At 45.0% G+C, this 14638-nt stretch overlaps 1 protein-coding gene across 2 annotated transcripts in view; it reads right to left on the bottom strand.

Moving 5' to 3' along the window:
- Window positions 1-14638, bottom strand: part of FNDC3A (fibronectin type III domain containing 3A) — a 254406-nt gene that overhangs the window by 216854 nt on the left and 22914 nt on the right. Inside the window, exon 1 of one of the 2 annotated variants that reach the window (XM_079778645.1) lies at window positions 172-405. The exons of the other annotated variant lie outside the window; for it this stretch is intronic. The gene's annotated coding sequence lies outside the window, so the exon portion shown is untranslated. Of the gene's footprint in view, window positions 1-171; window positions 406-14638 lie in introns of those variants that run through there. 2 annotated transcript variants of the gene reach the window in all.

Genomic DNA, 14638 nt, shown 5'->3' with positions numbered 1-14638 from the left:
CCGCGCCGCGCCCACAGGACGGGGAGGTCCAGGCCCTCGACGGCCCGCGCCCCGCTCGGCGCCCCGGCCCCAGCAGCCCCAGCCTAACGGTTCCGTGACGCCGGCTGAGGGGCGGGGCGGGGGTGGCTCGGTGTCCCCCACCTTCCCCGAAGGGAGTGCCCGCGCTCTCACCTCCGAGTCACGCCGCTTCGGGGCGGAGGAAGGCGGCTACCCTGGCGCCTCTTCTTCGGGGACTGGCCGCTCCCGCTCCACCTCAGGGGCAGAGCCGGCTCGGGGGCCGCCGCGGCCACCGGCGCGCGGACTCCTGGGGTGTCTTCCCGGCTGTGGCGGCGCCGCCTCAGCCCCGCTCCTCGCTCCCTCTCCGCGCAGCTCCCGCTTTCTGTTTCACCCGAGGGACCGCGAACGCCGCCGCCGCCATGCTTACTACGGAGCCGGGAGGAGGAGCCCGGCGTCGGCGCGCCCAGTGCGGCTGCGCGAGCCCCGCCGACGGCGCCCCCGGCGGCCCGGCCCCCGCGGCCCCCGGTCCTTCCCGGGAGCGCGAGCCGCCCGCGGGGCCGCGAGGTCCGAGCGCCCCCTCGGCACCCCCGCCCGCCCGCCCTCCGAGGCTGCAGGGCCTTTCCCGAGCCCCGGCTGCGCCTGCTTCTCGAAGCCTCTGCCGCGGCCACACACGAGCCACCCCAGGGAAATGTGTTCGCTGAAGTTCCTGGGGCCCCTCACACAATTCTCAGCCCACATGGCAACCCCCCCCCTCCTCCCCGGCCCCTCGCAACCGCGCTCCAATGGACGCGGCGGGTCAGCCTCCGAACGCAAGCTCGCGAATTTAAAGCGGGGCAAGTGCCCTTCGAGACACTCCCCCTCGGAGCGAGAAGACAGCCCTGGTGGGCTGGGGGGTCTCCAGTGCCGACCGCTTGGAGCCCGGACCGCTCCAGCCAGCAAAAATACTTATTTACCTCAGGTGAAGACGCGGGAGGCAGTTTCCCGGTCTGTTCCCCGGTCAGATGGCGTGAAAACCCATCACCTCCGTTCGTCCCGCGGCGCGAAGACGCACAGGTGAACGCGGCAGAGCTCCGCTCCAGCCTCCAGCCTCCAGCTCCGGGGGGCGCTGCGCCGCTGCCCGCGGGCCGGCCGGCCGGCCGGGCGCCCACTTCCGCAGTTGGCGGCGGAGGGCTTGGGGAGGGGGAGTCCCCGGGAGCCAGAGCCCCACCCGGGAACCGTTCCTTCCGAAGCAAGGCTGGGTGCCACCGGGGTCCCTGCTCGGGCTTTAGTTCGGTTTTATTTGTTAAATGGTGCTGCCTTTTAACATAGCAGTGTTTTTATTTTAACCTTTTCACAGAAACCCTTTTGAAAGGTGCTCACTCCCTATATACTCTTAAAGCATACAGCGATGGATGAAATCCTTTGTGGATGACTGACCATTAAATTCCAGACCGTGGCCTTGCGCTCAAGTTCCAGGGGATTGCTGAAATATACAGGGTCCTTACTTTAGGGGTCTCTTTTCTTTCCTTTGGAATGTGCTCATCACCTTTTCTAGTGTCTGTCACTGCTTCTCATCTCCATCTGCTTCTTTTTCCACTCTGGTCCTTCCCCTCATCCTTCCTATTTTACTGTGTTTTTTTTTGTTTGTTTGTTTATTTTCTCCTTTCTTGACTGCTTTTCTCGATGGCTCCAGGTGATGATTGACCAGATGTTTCTATCCACATCCAGCTAATGAAAATTGTTTTCTTTCCATCAGTAAGTGGGACCGTGACTCTATATCAAGTGGTATCTTGAGATATTTTTATTGCTGTTCATTATCAAAAGTGATTTTCCTGTGAGAGGTGTTTCCTTTTCTTTAAATTAATTTTCTTTAAAAATTAATATCTTTTAAAATTTTTATTTTAATTAAAGTAGATGTACAACATATTAGTTCCAGGTGTACAACAGCATAGTGATTGAACATTTATATACCTTACAAAGTGACCACCACAATATGACAGGTAACCGTCATCAGACATAGTTATTATATTATATGTTCTATTCCCTATACTGTACATTATATCCCTGAAACTTATTTTATAACTGGAAGTTTGTACTCAACCCCCTCCCCTTTTTTTAGCTTCCAGATTTGGTCCTCTTTCAGACAAAATTGCTGGAAAGCTGATCTCTGAATAACTAAAGCATAACTCTATATTGTTTTCAAGTATGGGGATTTAAAGCATTTCTTGGGCATACCTACAGGTGTGTGTGCAACAACGAAGAACAGCTATTTTGAAAGAGAATAAGACATAATTCAGGAATATTGAAGTAGACCTACAGATTGTAGTTAACAATATACAATGCTGTAAGCAGAGTCAAGTGAAGACTGGGAAATGTATGTCCTGTGGAGAGAATGGATCACACACATAACCCTAGCATGGGCATCAGCAGGAATTTTCTGAGAATCCAGAGAGGGACAAGAATTTATGTTGGCTATGAATAAATCACTTTTCAGTGCTTCATTTTTTTAATCAATAAAATAAGGGTCATTTTCAGTCCTCATCTTTATTGAGCTTTCAACAATACGCAACACTTTGACAACTTACTTCCTTGAATATTTATTCTTCCTTTGGCATTATAATTTCTTTTTTTTATATTTCTGGGTGCTGCTTCTCTAATTCCCTTGCAAATTCTTTTCTTCTCCCTAGTTATTAAATATAGGACTACCTCTCAATTTCGTTTAGGTTCTTTTCTGTTTTCATTATAATCTCTTGACCTAAACATCACTCACACCAGTGATTTTAGTTATAATTTATGTGCTGATGATTTCCAAATATGTGTCTCTAGCCCAGACCTTCCCCTTAAATTCCAGATCTGATAGCAGCTGTTTCAATGACATGTTCACTAATGTCACAACAGTTTAGGCTAACTGAATTCATAAATTCTTCTTGTTTTCTTTCCGCTCTCTATCCAATTGTTCAAATCAAATATGTAGTAGTCATATCTTCCTTACCTTCAGTCCCCATATTCATTTCAGCACCAAGTCCTGGCAATTTTATCTCCAAAATCTTTCAAATTGGTCTACTTCTTTGCAATTGCCACCAGTTTAATCTGGTCTCACCACATACAATGGGAGCCCTTCCATTCATTCTCTACTTTTCAGCCAAAATGATTTTTCGAAAAGCAAATAAGACTACATATCACTTCTCACATGAAACCCTTAAACAACTTCTCATTGCTCCGAGAAAAGACTAGAATTTTTAAGGTGACTACCAGACCGTGTGAGAGGTCTTGCCTTTTCCATTCTCATATCACTCTTCTTACCAAGTGGGAGACTTTCTGACTTTCTTTTAGTTTCTCAAATGTGCTGTGATCCCAGCAGCCACAGGCTCTCTGCAACGCTCTTCCTCTCCCTTTTAACCATCTTCTCTTACTCGTTCAAGTAAGCAAAAGGCATTCCTGAATTCCCAGACAAGTTCACGACCCCTTGTTGATGTCAGCTCTTTTATTAACATGTACCTTTCCCTCTGCCTTAACCACAACTTGTAACATTTCGGTATGTGTGAATACTAGGTACGTCTGTTGCTCCCGTCATGAGGAAGATAGTGCATAATTTTGCTAACACATGTAGTAGGTGCCCAACAAATGTTTTTTGAATGATTTAATGTTGTTCTTTGAGGTCCCTTTGAAGATTCTGGAAGGTTCTTGAAACACGCAATTGATCACTTTTAAGAGAGCAATCTTCTGTATGATTAGTGGGAAGAGATACAAGAATATATTAGGACACAATTCTCCATGGGACTGTCATATTTCTGTACATCTTGTGAGCAGTGGCACTAGCAGCTTTTATTTCAGACTACCTTTTCCAGGATGGTTGTATAGCAAACAGCCTTGGAAGACAGAAATAGTGTTTTCTGCCAGAGTGGCAGGCACCTGTGTTTACCATTCAATATGATGATGTCTCCTTCTGTGGAAAGGATTGAGCAAGTTTCCTTGTAGCCCATTATAAAAGATTTTGAATCATGGGGTTTCTCAACTGTGATGCAAACCAGCATCACCTGGGCCACTCCATGTTGTCCCTGGCTGAGACCTGGGAGGCAAAAAAATTGTCATTGACATAAAGCTTGTGCTGTTTGCTGTGCCATGTGTGATATAGTCCTTCGACCCAGAAGACTCAAGTCTTCTGCTAGCATCAAAGAAACTATAGTAAGCTAAGTTATTGATTTTCAAGGAGCAAAAAATTGCAGACCCTTCACAGTTCTTGACAAGATACAGTGGGTTGAAGAGAAAGAAGGAGATGAAGAAGTCAAACCACAAGTGGAGACATCTTTGAAGAAGTTGGGAAAAGAGAAGTTTGGTGCGGGAGAAAGCTAGGACAGCAGGAGACTGAGGTGGGAGGATTATGCTGACTAAATTCTCTAAGCAACATTGGGGGGTCCTAATACTAAAGGCAGGCAGAGAGAACACAGCCATTGCTCTTCTCTTTAGATGGGGAACTGGTGCAAATCTGGAAGAGGTGAAAGCAGCTGATCAGAGGTGAAGGCACATGAATTAAAGCAGCCAGAAGTGTTTTGTCCCTGAGAGGTGTTATGTGGGGGAGGAGAGACAGGCTTTGGAGTCAGGTAAATGTGGGCTGAATCTCAGCTCCATTTTTGAATGATTGATCTTGGATGTGTTATTCTTCTGAGCCTCAGTTCTTCACCTCAGTAAACTAGGGAGAAAATACCTACTTTGCAGGTTTAATTGATATAATGCATGAAAATTCCTGGCACATGCCTGATGCTCAATAAATAAATGATAGCTATATGATTAGACTGTCCTGGCTAATTATGACCTGGTGAAGTTAGGGAAGTCAAGAACATTCCTCAATGTTTACAAAGACACTTGGAAGAGATTTGGCCAGGATCAAGTCTTGCTCCAAATTCTTGATCCTGTTGCAATCTCTACCCGTCACTATGTTTTCCCAGCCATGCTTTACTTTGTGGATGGAACAGCTCCATTCCTAAAAGCAAAGGAAATAAGGCACAAAATAGGTAACAACTTGGTATTGAACATTGGCTGTTTCCACTGCAGGGAATTTCTCATTGGCCATCATTCTTCTCAGATCCCCATTCTGCCATGATATTGCTATGGACCCTCATTCTAACAAGGACCTTCTCTACAGTTTCATAAATTTTGGGGACCCCTTTAAAGCCACTTCCCTTTAAAGCTACCTGAGGACAGTTATCAAATTCCTGTTAATTTATTATTACTCAGAGAAATTTGTTTTCTGTCCTCATTTTTATCCAGAATAGCCTTGGACACCTTAGCTTCCTTTACAAAATAAAAAAGATCCATTCAAGTGATTTGCTAAATAAAGAGTAACTCTGTTCTTGAGTAGTTCTTAAACTTTGCATGAATAAAAATCACATAGGATGCTTCTTTAAGATATAGTGGTTCTACCATGTGTCCTCCACACTGAGATTTGGGTACCAAAATCTGCATTTTATAAGCACTGTAACAGATTCTGATGTGGGTAATCCATGAGCCATGCTTTGCACATCATAAAGCTGCTCAAACATCAGCCAACTTTCACAAATAAGATAGTTTTTTCTCCCTGTGACATGGAGTTAAACTAGAATTGACTAAATTGGTCAAGAAAACTGCTCATCTATAATTCAAGTCTTTAATAATTTTTTTTTAATAGGGAAACCAGTTAGGAAAGACCAAGGAATTCTTTAATCACAAAATAATAATACTAATAGTTGATTATAAAAGATTTTGAATGTTAATCAATGTTAATGATACAGTTTCAAAGCATTGCTAGTAGAGTCAGTCTTACTTCCAAAGAAGAGAACGTTTTATCTAGTTACTGTCCAGGACTTATTGAATAGGTTCCTGACCTGAAGGAGTTATACAATAATAGACCGGTTATAAGGATTTTCTTTAGGTTGGAAAAAAAAAGAAAAAGGTTTCTATAGCTGTCTTTTAGAGTATCAATAGCTCTTTGATGTTTTATACAGCTTTACATAGAAGGCTCTGATAGCTGCCTTGGGGTTGAACACACCATGATCATAATCCAGCATAACTAGGTGACATATGAATCAATGTGAAAGACAGAAGAAGGTGATAGGCATCTGTAAAGATAATGGGGCCAAAGGTGCTTGGGATTTGAAGAAACTGTCCACAAATTACCTGCCTTTTTAATTCCAAAAAGAAAATTTCAAAATGGAGCAATGCTTTATCAAGATTACAATGAGATTTTAATCTTGGAAAAATAAAATTTAAATGATTTAGGAAATGAAAATTCAGATAATTTACATTCAGTTGTCACCAAATTTAAAGCTCTTCCTCAAATTTCAGAATTAAATATTTAAGCCAAATTACATTTTTAAATTACTAGACAAATCAACTTTCATAAATAGTAAATATCCTTTTTTAGTAAGTTTAAAAAAATGTTATTAATTCCAGAGAGGAAGGGAGAGGGTGAGAAATAGAAACATCAATGATGAGAGAGAATCATTGATCAGCTGCCCCCTGCACACCCCCTACTGGGGACGGGGACGGAGCCCACAACAAAGGCATGTATCCTGACCTGGAATCAAACTTTGAACTCCTGGTTCATAGGTCAATGCTCAACCACCTAGCAACACCGGCTGGACTTTTTGTTGTTGTTGTTGTTGTTGTTGTTGTTGTTAGTCCTTACCCCAGGATATTTTTTCCATTGACTTTTAAAGAGAATGGGAGGGGGAGAGAGAGAAACATCAATGTGAGAGAGCCACATGGATTGGTTTCCTCCTAAACATGCCCAACCAGGGCCATAAATTGAACCTTCAACTCAGGCCCCTGCCCTTGACTAGGAATTGAACCCGAGACCCTTTGGTCTGTGGGCTGACGCTCCAACCACTTGGCCACACCGGCCAGGCTGTTTCTTATTTTTATATGTAAAATACAAATGAAACAGGTGTCTTTTAAATAAGGACAATGATGTATAATAATGGGAAAAATCAGGGAAATCATTTGTAAATTGAATAATTTTAATGAAGTAAATAAAAATACCAATTGTATTTATTATTTCAAATTTTTATGTATGAAATTTTTAAAATTAAGGCACATCTGAACTTTGATCTTACTTTCTCTTTCACCATACAAGATATAAACCAAGTACTATTATGTTGAAAAGACAAAAGCTAAAATTAATTTCTTATAGTAATTACCATTACCAAAAGAAAGTAAAATAAAAAAGCTCTTTTTTATTTTATACACACACACACACACACACACACACACACACACACACACACACACATATATATATATATATATATATATATATATATATATATATATATTTTTACTGTTGACAGTATTACAAATGTCCTCTATTTCCCCCCATTACCTCCCTCCACCCAGCCCCTTCCCTACCCTGGGCCTTCACCACACTATTGTCTGTGTCCATAGACCATATATATATATGTATATAAGTTCTTTGGTTGATCTCTTCCTGTCCCCCACTCCCCTCCCCTCCAAGATATATCAGTCTGTCCCATGCATCCATGCCTCTGGACCTATTTTGTTCACCAGTTTATTTTGTTCATTATGTTTTACATATATAAGTGCTATTTGTCTTTCTCTGACTGGCTTATTTCAGTTAGCATAATACTGGCTCATCCATGCTGTGGCAAAAGGTAAGAGATTCTTCTTTTCTATAGCTGCATAGTATTCCATTGTATAAATGTACCACAGCTTTTTTATCCACTCATCTACTGATGAGCACTTGAGCTTTATTTAGAGTCTTCAAATTAGAAAAGGTAATGACTTAAAACTTTGGAAATTTAAATGTAACCAATTTTCCCAAGCTACATCAGACTAAGAGTAAAAATGGGTCATGGTTAAACTCTCAAAGAGTAGCCTCTTACTCTTTTCTCATTATACTCAAACTAGAGACCCAGTGCACAAAATTCATGCATGGGGGAGGGGATCCCTCAGCCTGGCCTACACCCTCTTGCAATCTGGGACCCCTCAGGGGATGTCGACTGCTGGTTTAGGACTGAACCCACAGGCAGTCAGACATCCCTCTTGCAATGGAGACTGCTGGCTTCTAACTGCTCACCTGCCTGTCTGCCTGCCTGATCACCCCTAACTGCCTCTGCCTCAGCCCCTGCATCTGTGGCTTCGTCTGGAAGGATGTCTGGAATGATGTTTGGAAGGTCATTCGGCTCTCTGGTCTAATTAACATATGCTTTTATTATTATAGATTTGTTCCAGGTGATTCTAAGAATACCCAGGATTTGCACAGCTACACTCCAAGAATTAGTCCCTGACCAATTACATGACTTTCACCATCTTCCTCCTTTCCCTTTTGGCTTATTGAAGTGTTGTCTCCTATTGTTTACACAGCCAGCAAAGCTTCTCCCACTACAGTGCTGTCTCTGCTAAGACTATCAACCTCTGACTTAAAGGGCACCCATGCCTGTACCATGATATAATTTTTCAGGGTCACCATCTCCTGTTGCTGTGTCTTCAGTTCCCAAATTCCCATGTCCATCATAGTGAAGCATATCCTACATCAGTGATGGCGAACCTATGACATGCATGTCAGCACTGACACGTGTAGCCATTTCTGATGACACGTGGCCGCTGAGGTGGCCGCATGCCAAGGATGAAACATTTGCTGCTCCTGAGGATGAAACATTTGCGAAATAATGTTTTTTCCTCAAAGTGACACACTACCCGAGTTACGCTCAGTTTTTTGGCGAAGTTTGACACACCAAGCTCAAAAGGTTGCCCATCACTGTCCTACATAATATAAGGCTAATATGCAAATTGTCCCCTCGGGAGTTCGACCAATCGGGAGTTTGACCGCTCGCTATAATGTGTGCTGACCACCAGGGGGTGGCGCAGAACAAAGGAAGGCCCTGGCCGGCAGCTGGCAGCCAGGGGAAGGAAGGCCCCTATGGGCCCCGATCACCGGCCAGGCCTAGGGACCATACCCGTGCACAAATTTCGTGCGCCAGGCCTCTAGTAATTATATAATTTGTTTGCAGCTCTAGCACTTGGACATGAATTCATAGAATAGACAACTTGTTGCACTAAGGCTTTTAACACTTGGCAATTGAGCTTGAAGCAAACTTTTCATATGTCTCTTCTCTTAGGATGAGTTTTATTCCCTTTCTTTCTAAATAGGCCTGCTCTACCAGCTCTATAGACATGCCCAAACATGCTCAAATCCTAGGGCAAAAAAACAGTTTAACCTCAAGCTGTAACCCCAGCTACAAAAGCATTTAAGTATGTTGGATGAGAGATGTGGATGTTACTGAAATTATTTATTACTAGAGGCCCGGTGCATGAAATTCGTGCATGGGTAGGGTCCCTAGGCCTGGCCGATGATCAGGGCCAATCGGGGCCTTCCGGCTGCCAGCCAGGGCCTTCCTTCCAGCTGCCAGCCAGAGCCTCCCTTCCCTGGCTGCTAGCTGCCAGCTGGGGCCTTCCGTCATTCTGTGCCGCCCCCTGGTGGTCAGCACATGTCATAGCGAGTGAGTGAACTCTCGGTCTCCCATTTGAACTCCTGAGGGGACAATTTGCCTATTAGGCTTTTATATATAGAGATATTAAAATTTTGCCTTTAAAAATAATTTTTTTCTTTATTGATTAAGGTATGAGATATTACTTTTCTTAATAACAAAGTCTATTGAGCATTGATTTTACACTAAGCATCTTTCTTAACATAGAATAAGAGCAAACTCCTTTAAGAATCTAATTTAAATTGATAATCCAAATATGTTTCAGAGAGGGGTTCAGTGCAAAGGAGAGAATCAATCAGGACATCCTATATAATAAAGAGGGCATATGCAAATTGACCATCACTCCACCACAAAGGAGGTGGGGGATTCCGTAACACAAGATGGCTGCACCCACGGCGGAGGCTGAGTTCCCGTAACGAGCCTTAGCGAGCAATCAGCAGGGACCTGAGGCTGCATCCCCCAGACCCCGTGAGGCTTGACAGGGGACCTCAGGCCATGCCCCCTGCCTGCCGGGGCTTGACTAGGGACCTCAAGCTGTGCTCCCCACCCCAGCGCCAGGTCGGGGGAACTCAGGCCATGCCCCTCATCCGGCAGGGCTTGACAGGGAACCTCAGGCCATGACCCCTGCCTGGCAGGGCTTGATGGGGGACCTGAGGCCCCGCCCCCTGCCCCGGCACCAGGCCGGGGGACCTGAGGCTGTGCCCACAGCTCGGCGGGGCTTGACGGAGGACCTCAAGGTGCGCCCCCCCGCCCCGGTGCTGGGCTGGTGGACCTCAGACTGCTCCTCCCAACCTGGCACCAGGCCAGGGGACCTCAGGCCGCGCCCCCCGCCCCAGCACAGGGCCAGGGGACCTGAGGCCATGCTCCCTGCCTGGCGGGGCTTGACGGGGTCCTCAAGGTGCGCTCCCCTGTCTCAGTGCTGGGCTGGGGGACCTCAGGCTGCTCCGCTTGCCCCGGGCTGGGGGACCTCAGGCTGCGACCCCCGCCCAGAGGGGCTTGATGGAGGACCTGAGGCTGTGCCCCCCTCCCAGTGGGGCTTGACGGGGGACCTCAGGCCCTGCCCCCCGCCCATGGGGGCTTGATGGGGGACCTCAGGCCGCACCCCCACCCTGGCGCTAGGCCAGGGGACCTGAGGCTGCGCCCCCCTGCCCGGCGGGGCTTGATAAGGGTGGAACCGGCCAGATCTGGATCTAGCCCAATGAGGGGGGCTGTCTGGGTCTGGGTCTCGCACAATTTTGAGGTGCACTTGGGTGGGCGGGGATTTGACTCTGGGTCCCATGGTGCACCCCAAACTCTGACAGGAGGAAGATTTTCATATACATTTTACTAATTTTCTTTCATCTCTGACACTTCTGTTATAGAGAAAGGACAAATAGTAATATTAAAATATTTCCTCTAATTAATCCCCTTTTAATGTGCATGAATTTCGTGCACTGGGCCACTAGTATTTATAGAATACCTTTTATGTTGAAGGCTCTGCACAAAGAACAAATGTCTTGACAACAATACATTTACTTTTTGTGCTAATTATCTTTTGCTCTCAGCTCCAAACCCATAATCTAATACTCTGGTATACTGGGCTAAGTCTGGATCCAACAGGTTTCCAATTAGGATCCACAAATAGAGGCTGTAGTAACTAGAAAGAGATTGGAAAACAAGTGAAGCAGAACAGGACTTGCTTCCTAGTTGCAATTCCTATCAAAAAATGAGAGCTACAAAATAGCCTTAATTTCTTTTGGCATATTTAGCACTAGTTGATTCACATCCCTTCATGGCTACCAGGACTAGACAACTGTGCCCCTTGTTAATATAAGACTTAGCCTACAAAATCTCCCTTGGAAATCTGAGTACTAACTAACTATATGAGTACTGAGGACCCTTTCCACCAAGCAACTAGGTTGTTGTTGTTGTTTTCATTTAGTTCCCTGCCCCACCTCCCGCAAGCTCAGTGGGTATTAGCTAACATCCTCTAGTGTCCCTCATTTGAGCTTTCAGTTTTTCAATATCTTTCTGATTAATTTCTTGAATTAAATCCCCCTGTTTGGAATACCTAGCATGATTTTTTTAATATCCTGCCTACACTTTGATTGCAGGTTTTAACCAGATAAATTCTGAATAGGGAAACAAAATATACTCATGCAAAAAGACATTCAGTGATATAGCATTTGAAATGAACAGCTCAGATAAAATTTGCTGCATGAATTCAAAAAGGCAAGCAATCAGTTGTTATGGGATGGCCAGACACAAGACTTGTGCTTTTAAAATTTAATTTATTTTACTTAATCTTCAACATTGTGATCAAAGTTCTATTAGTTCCATTTTATAGATGAGAAATGTTGGCTCTACATATGTTCACATATAGACAACTAAGAAAGTAGCAGAGTGGTATTCAGACCTAGGTCTGTGTGACTAATTCATTCCATATTAGTTCAGAAGGGGTGACATTTGAGATGAACCTTGAAGAATAGGCTTCAAATAGAATGGTCAAGAGAAAGTACTTTAATGAGAACAACAGACAACAAAGGGATAAGATTGGGAACATGCCAATTGTGTCTAGAGGTAAGAAATAAGCTGGTACAAAAGTTTGGGATGGAAAGTATTGGAAATACAGGACAGAAAAACAATGTTGGGCTAGATTAAGAAGGGGACACATGAGGAATTTAATACCACTTATTTTATTACTAGTGGCCCGGTGCACAAAATTTGTGCATGGAGTGGGGGTTCCCTCAGCCCAGCCTGCACCCTCTCTAATCTGGGACCCCTTGGGGGATGTCCGACTGCCGGTTTAGGCCCGACCCAACAAGTATCAGGTCTAAACCGGCAGTCGGACATCCCTCTCACAATCTGGGACCACTGGCTCCTAACCGCTCACCTGCCTGCCTGCCTGATTGCCCCTAACTGCCTCTGCCTGCCGGCCTGATTGCCCTTAACCCCTCTGCCTGCCTGATCGCCTCTAACCTCTCTGCCTGCCTGCCTGATCGCCCCTAACTGCCTCTGCCTGCCTGCCTGATTGCCCCAAACTGCCCTCCCCTGCCGGCCTGAGCTTGCCCCCAATGGCCCTCCCCTGCAGGCCTGATCTTGCCCCTAACTTGCCCTCCCCTGCCGACCTAATTGCTCCTAACTGCCTCTGCCTGCCTGATCACCCCTAACTGCCCTCTCATGCCTGCCTGATCTTGCCCCAACTGCCTTCCCCTGCAGGCCTGATCTCGCCCCAAACTGCCCTCCTCTGCCGGCCAATTTGGTTCTGATTGGTCGGTTTCTATGCCAGTCAGCATCAAAAGCTCCGCCTCCTAGGCAGCCATTGGCTCCTCACAGTTCACCCAGATTTGGTTCTGATTGGTTGCTTTCTATGAAAGTCAGCGTCTCCAGGCCTATCTCCGGGCCTGATCAGAGAGGCGGTGCTGATCAGCAGCCCCCGTGGAGGCCCGGAGAGAAACAGAGGTGCAGCTGCTGGTGAAGCCTGAGAGAAAGAGAGAGGCAATGGCTGATCAACAGCTGCCACAGAGGCTGCGGATCAGACCCTGCCTCTCTCTTTGGGCCTCTCTCCGGGCCTGATTCACAGCCCGCTCGGCAGTCAGTGGTGGGTCGCCGCGCCCACACTGGCGGCAGTCAGTGCTGTGTTGCCATGGCTACCCAGCACTGACTGCAGGACTGACTTCCGGTCAGTCGAGCCTTCTGTCATTTTGGAAGTTACGGACCATGGGTTTTTGTATATTAGGATTATTATTTAATCTTTATTGTTGAAAATACTGTATTACATATGTCCCCTCTTTTTCTCCATTGACACCTTCTAGCCAACCCCTACCCCCAGCCCTAGATCTTTGTCACACTATTGTCTGTGTCCATGGGTTATGCATATAGGCATACAAGTTCTTTGGTTATTCTCTTCCCACTTATCTTCCCTCTGAGATTCAACACTCTGTTCCATGCTTCTATGTCTTTGGATCTGTTGTGTTCATCAGTTTATTTTGTTCATTAGATCACATATGAGTGAGATCATGTGATACTTGTCTTTCTCTGACGGACTTATTTCTCTTGGCATAATGATCTCCAGGTCCCTCCATGCTGTCTCAAAGAGTAAGATATCCTTCTTTTCTTTTTTTAATGCTGCACAGTATTCCATGGTGTAAATGTACCACACCTTTTTTATCCACTTATCTACTGATAGGCAATTGGGCTGTTTCCAGATCTCAGCTATTGTAAATTGTGCTGCTATGAACACAATTTGTCTGAGATTTTGCTGCCTATGTTTTTTTCTAAGATTTTTATGGTTTCAGGACTTACATTTAAGTCTTTTATCCTTTTTGAGTTTATTCTTATGCATGGTGTAAGTTGGTGGTCTAGTTTCATTTTTTTGCATATACTAGTACCTGTCCAATTTTCCAAACACCATTTATTGAAGACTGTCTTGACTCCATTGTATGCTCTTGCCTCCTTTGTCAAATATTAATGGAGCTTAATGGCTTGGCTCAATTTCTGGGTTCTCTGTTCTGTTCCATTAATCTATATGCCTGTTCTTGTGACAGTACCAGGCTGCTTTGATTACAGTGGCTTTGTAGTATAACTTGATATCTGGTAGTGTGATCCCTCCAACTTTGTTCTTCTTTCTCAAGATTGCTGCGGCTACTCAGGGTCTTTTTTTGTTCCATATACATTTTTGGAGTATCACGCTTATTGATTTGAGAATATTGCACCAACCTTGTATCCCTGGAATAAGTCCCACTTGGTCATGGTATATGACCTTTTATTGAAGGTTTTAGCATGTATGTTCATCAGGGATATTGGCCTGTAATTCTCTTTCTTTGAGTGTGTGTATCTGGTTTTTGAATTAGGATAATGCTAGCCTCATGAAAAAAAGCTTAGAAGTGCTTCTTCCTCTTGGATTTTTTTGAATAGTTTGAGGGGGATAGGTGTTAGTTCTTTTTGAATGTTTAGTAAAATTCTCCTGTGAAGCTGTCTGAACCAGGGATTTTGTTTGCTAGGAGTGTTTTGATTACCACTTCTATTTCATCAGTTGTTTTTGGCCTATTCAGGTTTTCTGATTCTTCCTGATTCAGCTTTGGAAGATGGTATTTTTCTAGGAATTTGTCCTTTTCACCCACATTATCCGTCTTGTTGGCATATAGTATTTTTTTTTACAATCCTTTGTATTTCTGTTGTCAGTTGTTACTTCACTGCTT

This window comes from Cnephaeus nilssonii (assembly GCF_951640355.1).
Source record: "Cnephaeus nilssonii genome assembly, chromosome: 8".
Lineage (NCBI taxonomy): Eukaryota > Metazoa > Chordata > Mammalia > Chiroptera > Vespertilionidae > Cnephaeus > Cnephaeus nilssonii.
This window is presented reverse-complemented; position numbering and strand designations above follow the sequence as displayed.